The sequence below is a fragment of the Ambystoma mexicanum genome, chromosome 12 (assembly GCF_040938575.1).
Source record: "Ambystoma mexicanum isolate Mex_15411 chromosome 12, UKY_AmexF1_1, whole genome shotgun sequence".
Lineage (NCBI taxonomy): Eukaryota > Metazoa > Chordata > Amphibia > Caudata > Ambystomatidae > Ambystoma > Ambystoma mexicanum.
Window position 1 is genome coordinate 563570113 of NC_090936.1, and position 14981 is coordinate 563585093.

The window sequence follows — 14981 nt, forward strand, 5'->3', positions numbered from 1 at the left end:
TTTGTATTAGTGCTGTTGTCAACAATCATACAGAGTTACCTCTTGGACAAGGTGAACAAATGTACACTGTACTATTGTCCTGAGTTGCTCCTCACATGGCTTGCTGTAGACGATGTACAACAGAATGGTATAGCCCCTAACAATTTAGCTACAGAGCCAACTGCAGGACTGTGCAACCCCAAAATAGAGTACAGACATAACTATTGTTTCCAGCAAGACAAGTATATTGTGCTCTACCAAGGCCCAGTGCCAGTTTACCAGTCACGTACATGCAAAGAGATCAATGGACATGTATAAATGTGAGTAATGTAAGGAACTCATGGTGGCAACAGTAAAGACAGACACAAGTGATCACAGTTCAAGGGTGTTGATTAAAATGTATGCAGAGGTGAGAAAAAACCTAATCTAAAGCTAAGATGGGAGCAAGCTACGACCATCAAATAATAAGGCAGTCCTAGTAGCGTCTTGTCAAATAAAAGGGCCTATACTTAAAAAAATAACTATTGCCAATCCTTATCACAAAGTTGCAAAAGAGTGTGGGATAATGTTCACCCGAAAAGAAAGAAGTGTTTTCAAAATGGATGGATGATTTGCCAGGGTCCCCCTTCTCCACGTTTTTAACACGGGACAAGGCGGGACTCCTGAGCACCGCACACTCCTGGGCCTTTCCAGCACAAGATTCACAAGTCTATTTCACGATACCAAAACCTTCAAGGGTCAGGTCTCTTTCCTCAAAGTCCCTTGCCTTGGAACGCCTGCTGGATCAAAACAACAAACAAAAGTTCCTTCGGTGGTCTTGCACTTTTGTGGGCAATTGTTCTTCGCCCCTAGGAACTCCCTCTGCCGCGCTCGGATCTTCTTTGCAAAATGGGCCTCCCTCTATCGGGCTCAGTACGGCCTCTCAAATATCACTCATAACATCTGGGATCTTAAATGTCCTTTTAAACAAACACTGTGGACAACCCTCAACCGGGTTCACTTTCATTGACACACTGTTCACGGGTGCATTATTCTTCACCCCTACTCGTAAACAGCAAACAAACAAAATTACCTTCAGTAATCTTGTACCTTGGCCGATTGCTCTTCGCCCCTTGGATCTCCCTCCGGCGGGGTCAGATCGTTCTTGCAACTTGGGCCTCCCTCCGTCGGGTTCACTACGGCCTTCCAAATGCAGCTCACAATATTTAAGAATCTTTAACACAGTTCATGATTTCCTAATACAGTTTGTGATTTATTTAGTCTCAACAGAAAGCATGGATTCGCATTTCCTAGCTAGGCATCCCTCTGTCAGTTTCACACTTGCGTTATTCTACACAATGTTCGGGTTTTTCAAATATACCTTTCACTTTACATTCTCATGATGCAGGATTCACTTCCGTTAGCTCTATCTTGGCAATCGGTCACAGACAGCGTGTACAAGGGATTTGACGTGACCCTTGTAGGACTACTCCAACAGCTCACGCCGCTTTTTCCCAGGGCATTCTGGTACTTGCAGTTTAAACAAAAAAGGTGCCAGCCGGAGTCCTTCGAATGAGCACTCCTGCAGTGCCTTCCCACTCTGCAGCTGGCCCTTCTCAAGCTTTCCCAAAAGTTCAAACACACAAGTTCTTTGTTCTCAAGTTCATTGCAACCAATGGCTCAACACATGTCGGTTTGCTATCCGCTTCCTCCGACTCACCGGCTGTGTTGAAGCAGTTGGCTTGTGTTGCCTCTGGAGTCAAGGATGGTACCACGGTAGCCAATACGCTTCCCTGCCTATGTTCTCAATGCAGGAGGCCCCCATGCACCGTTGACATCTGCCCCTCCACACGCCAGCTGTAACTCCCGGTCTTATGATTTCCCTCTCAGAGGCTTCACGGGTCTGAGATGAAAAAGGCAAGGGCAGCTCCCCCTTCATCATCCTTCCAGGTCTCGCCACCTTTCTCCTGCCGGTTTTGTGTAGCTGTTTCCTCTTGTGTTTGGCCTTGCTCGTAGTGTGCTCTCGTGCTCCGCCTTTTTATCCCTGTGGGGAAGGTAAAGGGCCAGCAGGTGTGGATGGTTATTGTCAATTGCCCGACTCTGCCTGACCCGTGTGTTGGTACATGTCAGGTAAACCACTTTGGTGTTAGTCCGTTTTCTGTTAGTGTGTAAGAAAATGTTTGTGTCGGAAAAGGGGAGGGCAGTAGATGTCCTACAGGGTAGAATGGGGAAAAGGTGTTAAAAGGAAGGGGGTACTGCATCTCGCCCGTCTGTGTCAGACTTCTATTTCCCAAAGACTCCTCATCCAGGTGATTTCCCCCCCTTGCCCCCGACTGGTCCACCCCCAGGAACTTGATCCAATACCGATGGCCATGTTCTGGTCACATGGATGACTGATCTCCGGGGACCAGCGGGTGAGACACTTTCTGGTTTCTCACAGTAATCACTGATATAAGGATGATTGATTGAGCAGCATTCATATCATATAATTTACCACTGGAGCAACTGAAGCAGTTTCTCTTCTCAGTGCTTGCTTGCAGGTTTCACACTTACAAACAGAGCATGTTCCATGCATGCCTCAAACCTTCCAAGCAGGCAAAGGCCCCATTTGGAAAATGTAGAATTAGCACACACAGTTCCAAACATGGGCTTGACGGGGGATGGATTTGTTTTAATCATATGTGTGAGACCTGAAGTGTCTTCCTAGCTAGTCCTCAGGGATCTGCCATCCAGGTGGCCAGGACACAGCCATTGCTATTGGATCCAGTTGAAGCGGGTGCACCAGTGAGGGAGGAATACCTGGATGGGGAGGGGGTCCTCGTGGAGTGGGACAACGACGGGTGAGATGCGTTATCCCCCTTCTTTCAGCACCTTTTCCCCATCCTACCACGTTGGACATTCAAACCCCCCAGCCCCCTTTTCCGACAAACACTTTTGCATGACACACCAGAGAACGGACTAACATCAGAGCCATTTGTCTGACATGTCCCAATACAAACATCAGGCGAAGTCAGGCAATTGATCAGAATCACACACACCTGACGGCCCTTTTCCATTCCCCAGAGGGATAAAAGGTGGAGCAAGAGAGCACAGTACGAGCAAGGCAGACCACAAGATGAGACAGCTATCCAGGTCCGGCAGTTTTAAGAGGAGGAGAAAGGCAGAGCATATCGAGAGGCTGACAAGGAGAGACACAACCTTGCACCTTCCGACGCTGACCTCTGAAACCTCTGCAGAGGTAATCGTAAAACCGAGGACAATAGCCCAAGTGTGCTGCAACAGATGTCACTGGTGCACGGAGCTTGTCGACACTGATAAGCGGGAGCGAGGGAAACTCCTGCTACCGTGGTACCGGCCTTGACTCCAGTTACGAGGAACACCATGCGGTTAATCACAGCCGGTGAGTGGAGTGGAAAGCCGATAAGAGCCGGGCTGTGGCGAATGAAAGGCGCAAAGTGGCAAATTGAATTAGTTTAACAATCTATAAAAGTGTTAAGGGGAGACCAGCTGCAGAAGAAACCAGCACCACGTGGGTGCTAACTCGAGACACTCATCGATCCGCGTCTGAGGGAAACTACAGAAACCAGACAGCCGTAGGAGAGCCGCCAATTTAGGCCACAGTGGTTTTACAGGAGGTCAAGCAAAATCCCCATACAGTTGAAAGCCATTGACCTATGAACTGTGAGAAAGCAAGGGAAGTAAATCCTGCAAAGAATTGTGACTGTTAAGTTGGCAAGAGTGAACCCGACCGAGGGATGCTGATGAGAAGGGGGCAAGTCTAAAGTCCCAAGAAACAGTGTGTTGACAAACGTGAACCCGGCTGAGAGAATGTCCACTATGAACTGTTCAAAAAGACATCGACATTTGAAAAGGATCAGAGCCCGAGCGAGGGAGATCCAGAGGGGACTCCATCAACCGAGAAAAGCCAGCGTGAACCCCGGCGTAAGGAGGCTGAAAGTAGAGAAGGGGTCTCCGCTCATTAGAGGGGGACCCAAGGGTGACGCCATCACCCAAGGCCTACACAACACAGAACTTTGTGTTTGTTCGTTAGTTTTTCGTATTGGTAAACCTATCAAGCCCTCAGTATCAGTAAACCATACTGAATGCCTTGATATTGAAAGGAACTGTTTTGGGATTCAAGCCCGGAAGAGGGAGATCCCAAGGGTGAAAAGTAATCATCCAACACCACAAAAAATAGGGGTCAGCGCCCAGAAGAGGGCGGACCCAGGGGTGAAGAATCGTCACCCTAAGTGAACCAGGAAACAAACTTTTCTTTTGTTAAAGGAAACGTTTATTTTTGAGATTTATAGACGTCCGACCCTCGAAGGCAAGTGACTTTCATGAGAAACGAGACTTGGCCATCGAGGCTCCTAATAAACTGGAACAAAACTGTTGCATCGTGGTGGAGAAGCTCGAGTGTGTGCTGTGCTCCAAGATCCCACCTTACCCCGTGCTCAAAACGTGGGGAAGGAAGATCCAGGCTACCACATCCTTACATATTATGTATTAACACTTCTTTCTTTTCTGGAGTACTATCCCACACCCTTTTTGTTTTAGTTGTAAGGTTTGGCAATAGGTTTCTAGTATAGGCCCTTTTTTATTTTGATACGCCGCCACTAGGGCTGCCTTATTTTCATTTGATGGTCGACACTTGCTCCCATCTTAAATTTAGGTTTAGATTGGGTGTTTTTCCAATCTGCATACAGTTTAATAAACACCCTTGAACTGTAATCACTTGTCTGTCTTTGCTGTTGCCACCATGAGTTCCTTACACATAGCAGAGTGAAATTCTCGTACATTAAATCATGTTTTATGCTATTAGTGTTCCAGCCCTCCTACACTCTCAATTCAGAATGTAATTCTTGTATAGCCTTATATTGCACTATTTCCATCCCAACCAGCCCTATTCCCCAGTGAGATGTTGGGGGGGGGGGGGGAGACAGAGATGTGTAGTACTGAAAGTGGCATTTAACTCTGTGAATAAAGAATGGCTGTAGAAATCAGAGAGTCGAAGCATGAGAAAATGGTATGTGGAGATGCTAGAGGTGCTTCAGTAGGGTACCCTGGCAAGAGTCATAAACGACCATGAGAACTAACTGGGCACTTTTCTGTAAACATTGGTGTCAGACAAGGGCGTGTGCTGACTCCCACCCTATTATCCCGGTCCGGAATGGTTTAGCAGAGTTTCTGTTTATCCAGCAACTGGATGTGCCCAGGGTGGGAGTCCAGGATAATTTGCTCCTCTATTTATGGATGATGCCATGTTAACCACTCACATGGAAACTGAATAAATTACTGAACACTATTTGTAACTCCTCGGTTTGCAAACTGCTAGTCATTGAGGAGAGAAAAACAGAGTCAGTGGTGATGGGTCCAACTAAATGGCCCAGGAGGTGTTTTTTTTTTTTAGTGGTAGCTGTTTAGAGGTAATATCTCACTTTGACAGCACAGCCATCTGCTTTGATAATACAACATGGTGCGGCCACCGATGGAAAGGAGCTGGATTAAATTGGGCCAATCTGACTTTGGGTTTCTGTTGTTCATTATGACGTTTGGTGAGAATTGCCCTGCCTTGTTTCTTGATATACATGAGTTTGTTCCTGCAGTTATGTATGGTACTGATTACTGGGATATGCACCATATACCACAGTGACTGTGGCTGAAAATTCCTTCCTTAGAAAGTTGTTTTTCATTGTTGACCTCCATAGTCTATAGACAAGGGTGTGTTCTATCGCTGATCGTATAGCCCTTTTACCAATTGCATATTGGATTTAGGGAATGGGGTTAACCCGGAGGCCGGATTAGATCAAGCAACATTAAGATATTTTAGGCTTGGGTGCTTGTATGAAGAGCCTGTGGATGGCCTGGATGAATAAGAGATGGTTTGCATTGGGATTTTGAATCCTGCGTCAGTCTCCAAATGTGATTGCTATATGTTACCTTAGGGAATTGAGGGAGACATTTTGGGATGTGAAAAGGGATGCAGTGTGTGGCAACTCGGACAAACGCCCCACACTTCCGGCATTTGAAACATGAGGATGCATGGGAGATGTATCCTTATGTGCCCTCAAGGATACTAAAAAGTCCAGAAAGCTATTTATGCGATTTCAATTGAGAAAACTCCTGCTGACCTACCTAGCCACAAAGTAGGGGAAAGTGTCTGTGGCTGGATGCTGTACATGTGATAAGACCATTGAGACCATGGTGCACTTCTTACTTATTCCCACCTATCGCAGATGGAGCTGGAAGGGGCTCCTCTTACCCTTTATGTCAAACAGTATTAAACTTGTAAGGAGGCCGTGGATTACTGTGCGTCCACTAATGATGAGAGGGTGATGGAAGTAGTGGCCCGCTATATCCATGCAGCCTGGCACAAAAGGCACTTGCTCCATAGACGTGTGGGTCTTGCAAGGGAGAGCTGTCTAAAGGGACGTGGCGGTTATTTTATGGAATTTGTCATTTCATTTCTTTTGTATTAATGTTATGTATTTTATGGGTTGTGGTCTACCCATTACATTTTTATGATATTGTATTGTTATAGTGTAATGGTTTTTGCTGCTCAATAAAATGATGACGATCATGACAGAAAGAGATAGCAAGCAAGAGAGAAAGTAAGGCAGAGAGAGACAGATGGCCATATGAAGGAAGAAGAGGGGAAAAGATGAATGGAGCGATACAGGGGGAGGCCAGAGATTGAGAGACTGTGCCTGGGACAGTCTGACTTGGATGAAGGAGGTGGACAGACAAGGATGTTGACAATGGGGGAAGAGAAGGATATTGATGAGGGGCTGTGACGAAAAGGAGGACTGTGACGAAGGAGAATGGCAGTGAAAAACCAGAAGGACTTTCATGAAGAAGGGCTGTGACAAAGGGGGGCTATAATGAAGGACTGACAGAGAAGTGTCGTGACAGAGAAGCAATGCAACTAAGGTCAAAGACTTGGATGAAAGATTGTAATGCAGAAGGACTATAATAAAGGAAATGTGGAAGGACTGGCAAGAGAAAGCCTGGATGTATGCACATCAGGAAGGAAAAAGAGAAACTTCAAATACAATCTATCCTTGCACTAGTCCGCAAGCCCATTGTGGAGCGGCAGAGCAATGATGCACACAATGCAAAGCAAAGATACCATGCAATCAAGTCTTTATTCTGAGTTAGTCTGAGGGTGGATTTGATAAAACTCATATAGGGCATAGGGGAAATGACTAAAAGCCAAAAGGGAGTGGCTATAGAAAACGTGTTGGGGATGGGCCAAGACGGAATGAGGGTGTTGAATTGCTCCCATCCTCGAACGTGAGGTGTTTCTAAAAAAAAAAAAAAAAATACAAGCCTACCCCTTAATCTGTACTCGTCCCTCCAGGGATGCCATAAACTATTCTGAACAAAAATTCCAATAAGATGCACAATAGAAATGTTCCAAAATCTAATCTTAAGCTATCCTGTTGGCCTCTAGGTTTTTCCTACACTAAGTAACACAAAATTCCAGCCAACAAAAAGATCCACAGGCTAGCACTATAGTGTTGAACCCCATGCTAAAAAAATGCTTAAAAATTACACACGTTTTGAGCCTCCCTTCCTTGAGAGTACACCCTACACTAAGGGGCCAGTAGATTGGCTCTTTCTCAGGTTCTGGTTTCACCTCACCAGGCTTCTCTCACAGGCCCGTGGATTCTTCTGGTAACCTCTCCATTAGGTTTTCCAGACACAAGTCGCAGATTCTGCCTGGAGACTTTCTCCAATGCCAGGCCATTGTGGTTCAGTTCACTCCCAATGAACTCCGACTCCCAGCAGGCGCCACCAGTAGGCCCTCTGAACCCATAGATGACTGATTCTTCGTCTCAAAATATCCAATAATAATTACACCTTCTCCCAGGTGTGTGGTCTTCCTCCTCTCTCAGGGTTGTAGTATCAGGATCTTCCTGTGCTAGTTAATGCAAGAAAATACTTATTCGACATGAGAGCTCCACTCTACTCATGTTTTACTTCATGAATTAACACACTTTTCAGAAACGTGAGATACAACATATTTAATGTTTAAGTAACTACAATCCCTCAATCTCAATAAAGATGAAGCTTGAGTCACATGTCAGTTTAGTTAATGAAAGAGAGATCAATACTGAGTAGGACGCATTGTTCAGTCATGGTGAGAAAAATGTGATGCATCAAAATACAAAGAATGTGTTGATAAAAACAAACTAGTCTGTCACTCAAGTTTTGCTCACAAGCCATCATCAAGTCATTAAAGTTTTCCAATTAGTCTAGAAACTCATCAGAACTTCACTGTACTTGTTCCATTAGCAATGAGCACAGCGTGTGCCACGATTTCTATTCTGGTCAGCGATCTAGCAAATTGTGTTCCAAGTGTGTTTTCTTTAACATGACATTCTTGCACATAAAATAGGTTTAAATGGCAGTCTTGGGCACAGGAGAGCCTTCAGCACATATTGATTCATTTCTGATGGAGTGTATTTATATTTTATATTTTAGTTTGTGCTTTGTAGTTATGCAAACCCCTGTTGGCGAAATGGAGCACATGCCATCATTTAATGTTAGTAACAAAAGAGACCCCTTCATTGTCTTGCAAAGATGCCCTGGAGGACTGCTTAGAAGTCTACAGTTACTTGTTTACTCTACCAGAACAATCGTGCAACAACCTGCTCCACCTGCCAAACATGCACCTATATAGGTCGGGGCCCAGTGACCAAAACGGAACTATCAAGGATCATTTGAGAATCGAAACTCATTGTTGAGTCCCTCAGAGGAGCTCAACCTTTCCTGTCCAGTACATGATGGATTCAGACAAGTCCATCGACAACATGGTCCACTAAGTTGAGAATATACTTGTAATGCTTGCGCCCTCATACCTTCTGGTCCGGTGCACCATATAAATAAATAAACAAACATGGATGTCTCCATGGTCTCAATCCCATTACTTAATGTTTCTGGAAGGTACTCCCTGAGAGACTACAAAATCTGCATCTTCCATCTCACATGTGACTGTAACCTTACATTCTTACCAGTCTACACCCTGTAATGTCCGTACCACATTATACCCCTTGTAACCTGCACAGAATCACTGCCTGAGCAGCTTTTACGGTCTATTAATTAGTATAGTTCCTTCTGAAAAGGAGTTTATGCAGAAGACATATAGCAATGCACAACCATTGCAATAATGCACTTAAAGGAAAAAAGCATTATAGGATTTATTCTAAATGTGTCTGAAAAAAGTCACGTGTAACATTTGTATTTTGTATTTTATTTGACTTATAAAACGCTTTCGCCAAAGCACTGCGCATACATTTGAAACTACATTTTCCATGAAGTTGACAATAATAAACTTGATGGTTAGAATTCAGAAGAAAGTTTGTAAGATGAGAGTGTAAAATAGAAAGAGAAAAGGAGGATCTAATGTCAAGAGGGAATGAGTTCCGGTGCTTAGAAGTAAGGAATGAAAAGCAACGACAGCGAGATTGGGCACAGGGAGGTTTAGGGACAGAGAGGGGCAAATAGGATTTGGATTGAAGCGGACCAGAATGAACATAGAATGAGAGCAGAGAGATGGGGCATAGGCCATGAGTACACTTATAAACCGTATATATTGACAGTAATAAGGGATGCACCATTCAAAGAATAGCCAAGAAAGAAAGTACAAAGATGCCGAGATAGAGGAGTGGAGAGAGTGCAAATGGCTGAGCGAAAGAGACTGCACAGGGGCACGTGGGTAGGCACGTCAGCCGCTAAGAAGAGAGGAACTGTAGTCCAGGCGTGAGAATGCAAAATTGTAATTGAGTTATGTAGTAGTGTGAAAGGTCAAGTATGGCCGGGCCTTACATATATTGTAGAGTTCAAACTTACACAAATGGGAAATGTTAGAAATGTGAGGAGCAAAGGAATGGCAAGTGTTGAAGATTGCACCTAAGTTGCAAGCTGTTGTAGATGGAGGAAATGATAAAGGAAATAGAGGAGGCAGGAAACTGGGGAGGGACAGAAGTAAATGAGAAGAACAGAATCACTGTTTTGGAGGCATTTAAATGCAGAAAATTGGACTGCATCCAAGATTTGGCCTGTAATAAGACAAGAGGAAATAGTAGCATGGAGAGATTCAGAAAAAGTGGAGAAAGAAACAAAGATCTGAGAGTCATTAGTGTAGAAATGAGATGATAGTCTGAAAGAAGAAATTATTGCAGATGGGGGCGGTGTAGAGCAAAAAAAGAAGTCCCAAGACTGAACCTTGCGGTACACCATAGAGAAGAGGAGTGTTTTCCAGCGCAGGAGATGGTAGAGGAACGGTTTTCACTATAGGAGCGGAACCATTTCAGAGCCAGAGAATCCAAGATAAGAGAGGGTAGTGACAAAGGTGGGGTAACGAACTGTGTTGAAAGCGGCCGATAGATAGAGAAGAATGAGAACAGAGGAACGTTTAGAGTGCCTGGCTGAGAGAAGTGAGTTAGAGACACTAAGAAGAGCAGTTTCTGTAGAGTGCAGTGGACAAAAGCCTGATTGAGAGGAAGGGAGTAGGGCATTAGTGTCAAGATAGGGTGATATTTGGGAGTGGACGACTCGTTCAATTCCTTTTGAGAGAAAGGTGAGAGACAGGCATGGTGTCAAGAGAAATGACCCAGACAACAAAAGTTTCAACGAGTTTTAGTTAAATGTCAGGATGGTGTAAGGCCTAACTTGCCCTATAAATAATGTGTGGATTTCTATATCTTAAAGAAAAGTAACGTCTAAGTCTATAAATCCAAATCAAAGTTCTGGCTGTGTCCCAAAACCTATGCTTGCCATCACATCTATAAATAAACAAAGTGTGGGATTTCTTCTTACTTAAAATAGTGTTCAAAATTAAGTCTTAGATGCTCTTAGCTTAAGTTCTTCTTGGGCCTTATACTTCAGACTTAATATAGTTCCAATGTTCTCTCAAATCTTGAGTTTCCCCTCCCCAAGTTCAATTTAGCACACAGTTCACAAAAAGGGGGTCTTGAGGTTCTCTTCCCCGAGATGGCGTTTCTTAGTTGTTTAGGTTCTCAGGATTCCCTTCCCCGAGATTGCACTGTAGTATTCAATGGACTTGCCACAAAGTCTCAGGCTTCTCACCGTCTAGGTCCCCCTGGTCTTGGTGCAGTTGTCAGACCACATGGTCCACGCATCACTGGTCACGCAACCAGAAGCCTGGTGCTTCTCTTTAATTTGGTTTGCTCTGTAAGTGAACTTCACAGTGGGGAACTCCCAGGTCTAGGCACAGTTGTCAGACCACATGGTCCACCCACCACAGGTCACGCAACCATAAGTTCATCCCCTTTTGCCTCTGTTACACTCTTGAGCGTGTTTAAAATAACTTATCATATCATCAGTCTTTTTCAAGTCTCTTCCACATTGGTTTGTTAACCCCTTTACTTTAGTTCTGTTTGTAAATCTGTTTTCACTCAGTCTGGCACTCTTTTGTCAACTTATTTGCCAATGTTCGGTCAGTGTTTAATATGCTGGTGCTTGATATGCCTTAGTTTTTCGTCAAACCATACTTTTTCTCCTGTTTAATATTGCATATTTTCATTCACACTGTACTTCTCATTCAGTCGGTATTTAAGCCTGTGTAATTGTGTTCAAACAGTTTTTTTCATTCAATTCAGTATTCAATATTAAGCAATTATATTCAACTAGTGCTTTTCGTTCAGTTTGGTATTCAAAATTAAGTAATTGTATTCCAACAGTGTCTTTAGTTAGATTCAATCTTTTATTTCAGTTCGTTATTCAAGATTAATTATTTTCAAGTAGTGATTTTAGTTCAGTTTGGTATTCAAGATTTAACTAATTGCATTCAAGATTCTGAACCGCTGCTTGCCTTTGGTTCACCTAGGAGCTTTCCGGTGCTTCCGAATCCTCTAACCCTCACTGGATCTTCCCGCTCCACTAATGTGGTTTCTGCGGCTCCCTCTCACCTCCTGGCCAGCCGGGATTTGGACCCCGTTTTTTTTTCTCCTCCTTGCCGGACACAACTCTCCACACGCCGGCTTCAGCTGCGGTATGCAGCCGTTCTGCTTTTCTTTGGTTTGGCAGCTCCTGTTATCCTCTTTCACTGCAATGGATTCCCGGTCTTACACACACCATGCGATTTGTTCACTTCGGGTCTTGTGAGTCGTCTGGGATAGTGGCAAGTCTTCCGACCTCTGGATCTCCTGCTACCAAGGCCACTCTCTCTTCCTGTTCCCAAGCAGCTGCCTCTCTCGGCATCGAGACAGCTCTCCTTTACTGTACCCATGCAGCCCTCCTCCCTCGTACTGATCTGGGCTCCACCTTTTTATACACCTGAGCCTTATTCATAGGTTTCAGGTGTATGTTGTCAATTGGTATTGCCTGACCATGATAAATCGAATTACTGGGACATGCCTGACCTTCAGTAATCGGGATCTGCATACTCCTTCGTCCCAGTACTATAGTGGTGTTTTACATAAGTGTGTATTACTCATAGTCCTTTCTTCTTTGTCTCAGTACTATAGTGGTGTTTCCCATAGGAGGTGTATATTACTCCTAGTCTCCTCTTCTTCATCTCAGTACTAGATAGGGGTGAAGAGGGAGTTATGGGTTGGGATTACATGTAACCCATAAAGGTTGAGGAGGAGTCAGATAGATTATTGTTGAAATTGGGGGGGATACCATGTCACACCCACAGGTACACTCTCCCCAATCCCCAAAGACCCTTCACCCAGGTGATCCTCCCTGAATTGTCCACCACCAGGGTCGGTATCCAAAAGCTAAGGCTTTCCCTGGCCACCTTAACAGATCCCTCGGGAGAAGATGTGAGAGTACCCTCCGGTTTCTCACAAAGGGAGAAGCTAGACAAAGGTTAGCATGTGATAAAGGATCAAGTGAAGGTTTTTTAAGGATGGGTATGATAACAGCCTTCTTAAAGGCAGAGGGAAAAGTATCTGAAGAGAGGGAAGAGTTAATGCAAGAGGTAAGAAAATGAAGTAGAGGATACATTTAATGAAAGCGGAAGGGAGAGGATCAAGAGGAAAAGCACTGTTATGGGCTAGAGTAAGAACGCAAGCTCTGTCAAAGACAATTGAGGAAAAAGATAGTGAAGAAGCATTTGCAGTAAGGAGACAGAAAAGAGGAAAGTAGCATGACTTTGCTACTTTATTTACTAACAAAGTCAGCTGGAGAATAATGAAGAAGCTAGAGACTGTTACGTGAGGGAGAAAGAATTTGGTAAAGGAGCCAAAATATACAGCAAGGGTAGGGAGAAAAAGAATGGATGAGGTTGGAGTAGGCTTTTCTTGCTAATGAGGGAAGAAACCTAGGAGGAGTGCAAGGAAGAGAAAAGAGTAATGTTGGCAAAAGAGGGATATGTCCCCTCTGCCCGATTCAAAGGGGAAAGTAAAGAGAGAAGAGGTGAGCACGGGCTGACCGGTGTTACGAGAGGGACAGCAACGCTGCGTGGGGAAAAGAATCAATAGTTGGAGCAAGACTAGTGTTAAGAGAGAATTGCACAACATTAGTTGAAAGAAGAGGGAAGTGAGTAAGTGACGGAAGGGAGGATAAAGGGAAAGAGATTAAGTTTGAAGCTTTTAAAGAGGAAAGATTATGACTGGCAGAAAGATGGTGCGGTGGGTAGTACTGAATGATGGAAGATGGCTAGATGCAGGAAAAGGAGAAGCAGTGACAGGGAAGGTGGGGGAAATTGAGGAAAAGGTTAGGTTTAGGGCTTAACCATGATGTGAGATGGAGGGGAGTGAAGCTGGGTAAGATTGGAAGAGTGAAAGCGAAGTTGATTGGAATAAAATAATGGACTCACCGCTTCTGCCAAGTGACAAAAAGTAGATGGAGATCTGCTGAGTGATGGCAGATCTAATGGTATGGTGGAGAGACCTGGAGGGACGACTAGGAGGGAATTGCCCTTGTCCTTTTCAACTCGTACTCGTGAAGTCTCTGAAAGGGAAATCATAAGACCGGGAAGTCCAGCTGGCATGTGTTGTGACAGGTGTCAATGGCACACAGGGCCCTCCCACGCTGATAGACAAAGCGGGGAGACGCGACTGCCACTGTGGTGCCGTCCTTGACTCCCGAGACAAGAAACTCCAACAGTTGAACACAGCCGGTGAGTCTGAGAAGACAGTGAAACTGAACTGTGCTGGGCCCAAGGTTGCATGTGTCAACCTTGTTGAACAAAAAGCTTGTGTAATTGAACTTTAAAGAAACCCTAGTAAAAGGTTCAGAAGCAGAGTGGTCAGGCTTTGCGGGGGCGCTCATTCGAAGGACTCTGACTGAAGTCCTTTTTGGGTTGTGTTGTTTTGTTGAAACTACAAAGACCAAGAGGCCTTAGGAGAGCTAGTGTAAAGTGTCAAAGTGGTCCTACGAGGGTCGAACAAAACCCCTCATACACTCGAAAGTCTTTGACACATGAGAGAAAACTGAATGAGCTGTGAAACAGGCAAATGTGAACCCGACAGAGGGATGCCTGCTAATTGAGAACTGTGAAACTGGCAGATATGATATGGCTGCGAATTGAGGGTAAATGGTAATATACCTATGTACATTGTGACGACATGTGTGAACCCGGCTGAGGGATGTCCACAATGGATAGTTGGTGAAAAGGACATTGAGACTGTTAAGTGATACATTTTTGAGTGATACATTTTTGAGTGAAAGGCCGTAGTGAACCCGATTGAGGGAGGCTATCGTTGCAAGAAGGATCAGAGCCTGGCTGAGGGGGATCCAAGAGGTGAAGAGCAGTCGCCTAATGTGAAAAGATTGCCAAAGGAACTTATTTTTTGTACAGCCGGCCTTCTAAGGCAGGAGACTTTTGCAGGGAAGAAGCTTGGTCACAGCATCTTTGAAAGGAACTGTAACCTCGTGCTGGTGAGGCCCAGGAGTGTGCTGTGCTCAAAGGTCCTGTTTTGTCCTGTGCTAAAAACATGGGGAAGGGAGACCCAGCCATACCATCCTGACTTATCAGTTGGTGAACACTGCTTTCTTTTCTTGAGAGCATTATCCCACACTATTTTTGTAACTTAGTTGTAAGGAAT

The 14981-nt window shown here is 44.6% G+C and overlaps 1 protein-coding gene across 2 annotated transcripts in view; it reads left to right on the forward strand.

Annotated features, from left to right (window-relative positions):
* CENPQ (centromere protein Q) overlaps window positions 1–14981 on the forward strand; it is a 486431-nt gene that overhangs the window by 282356 nt on the left and 189094 nt on the right. The window lies entirely within an intron of this gene.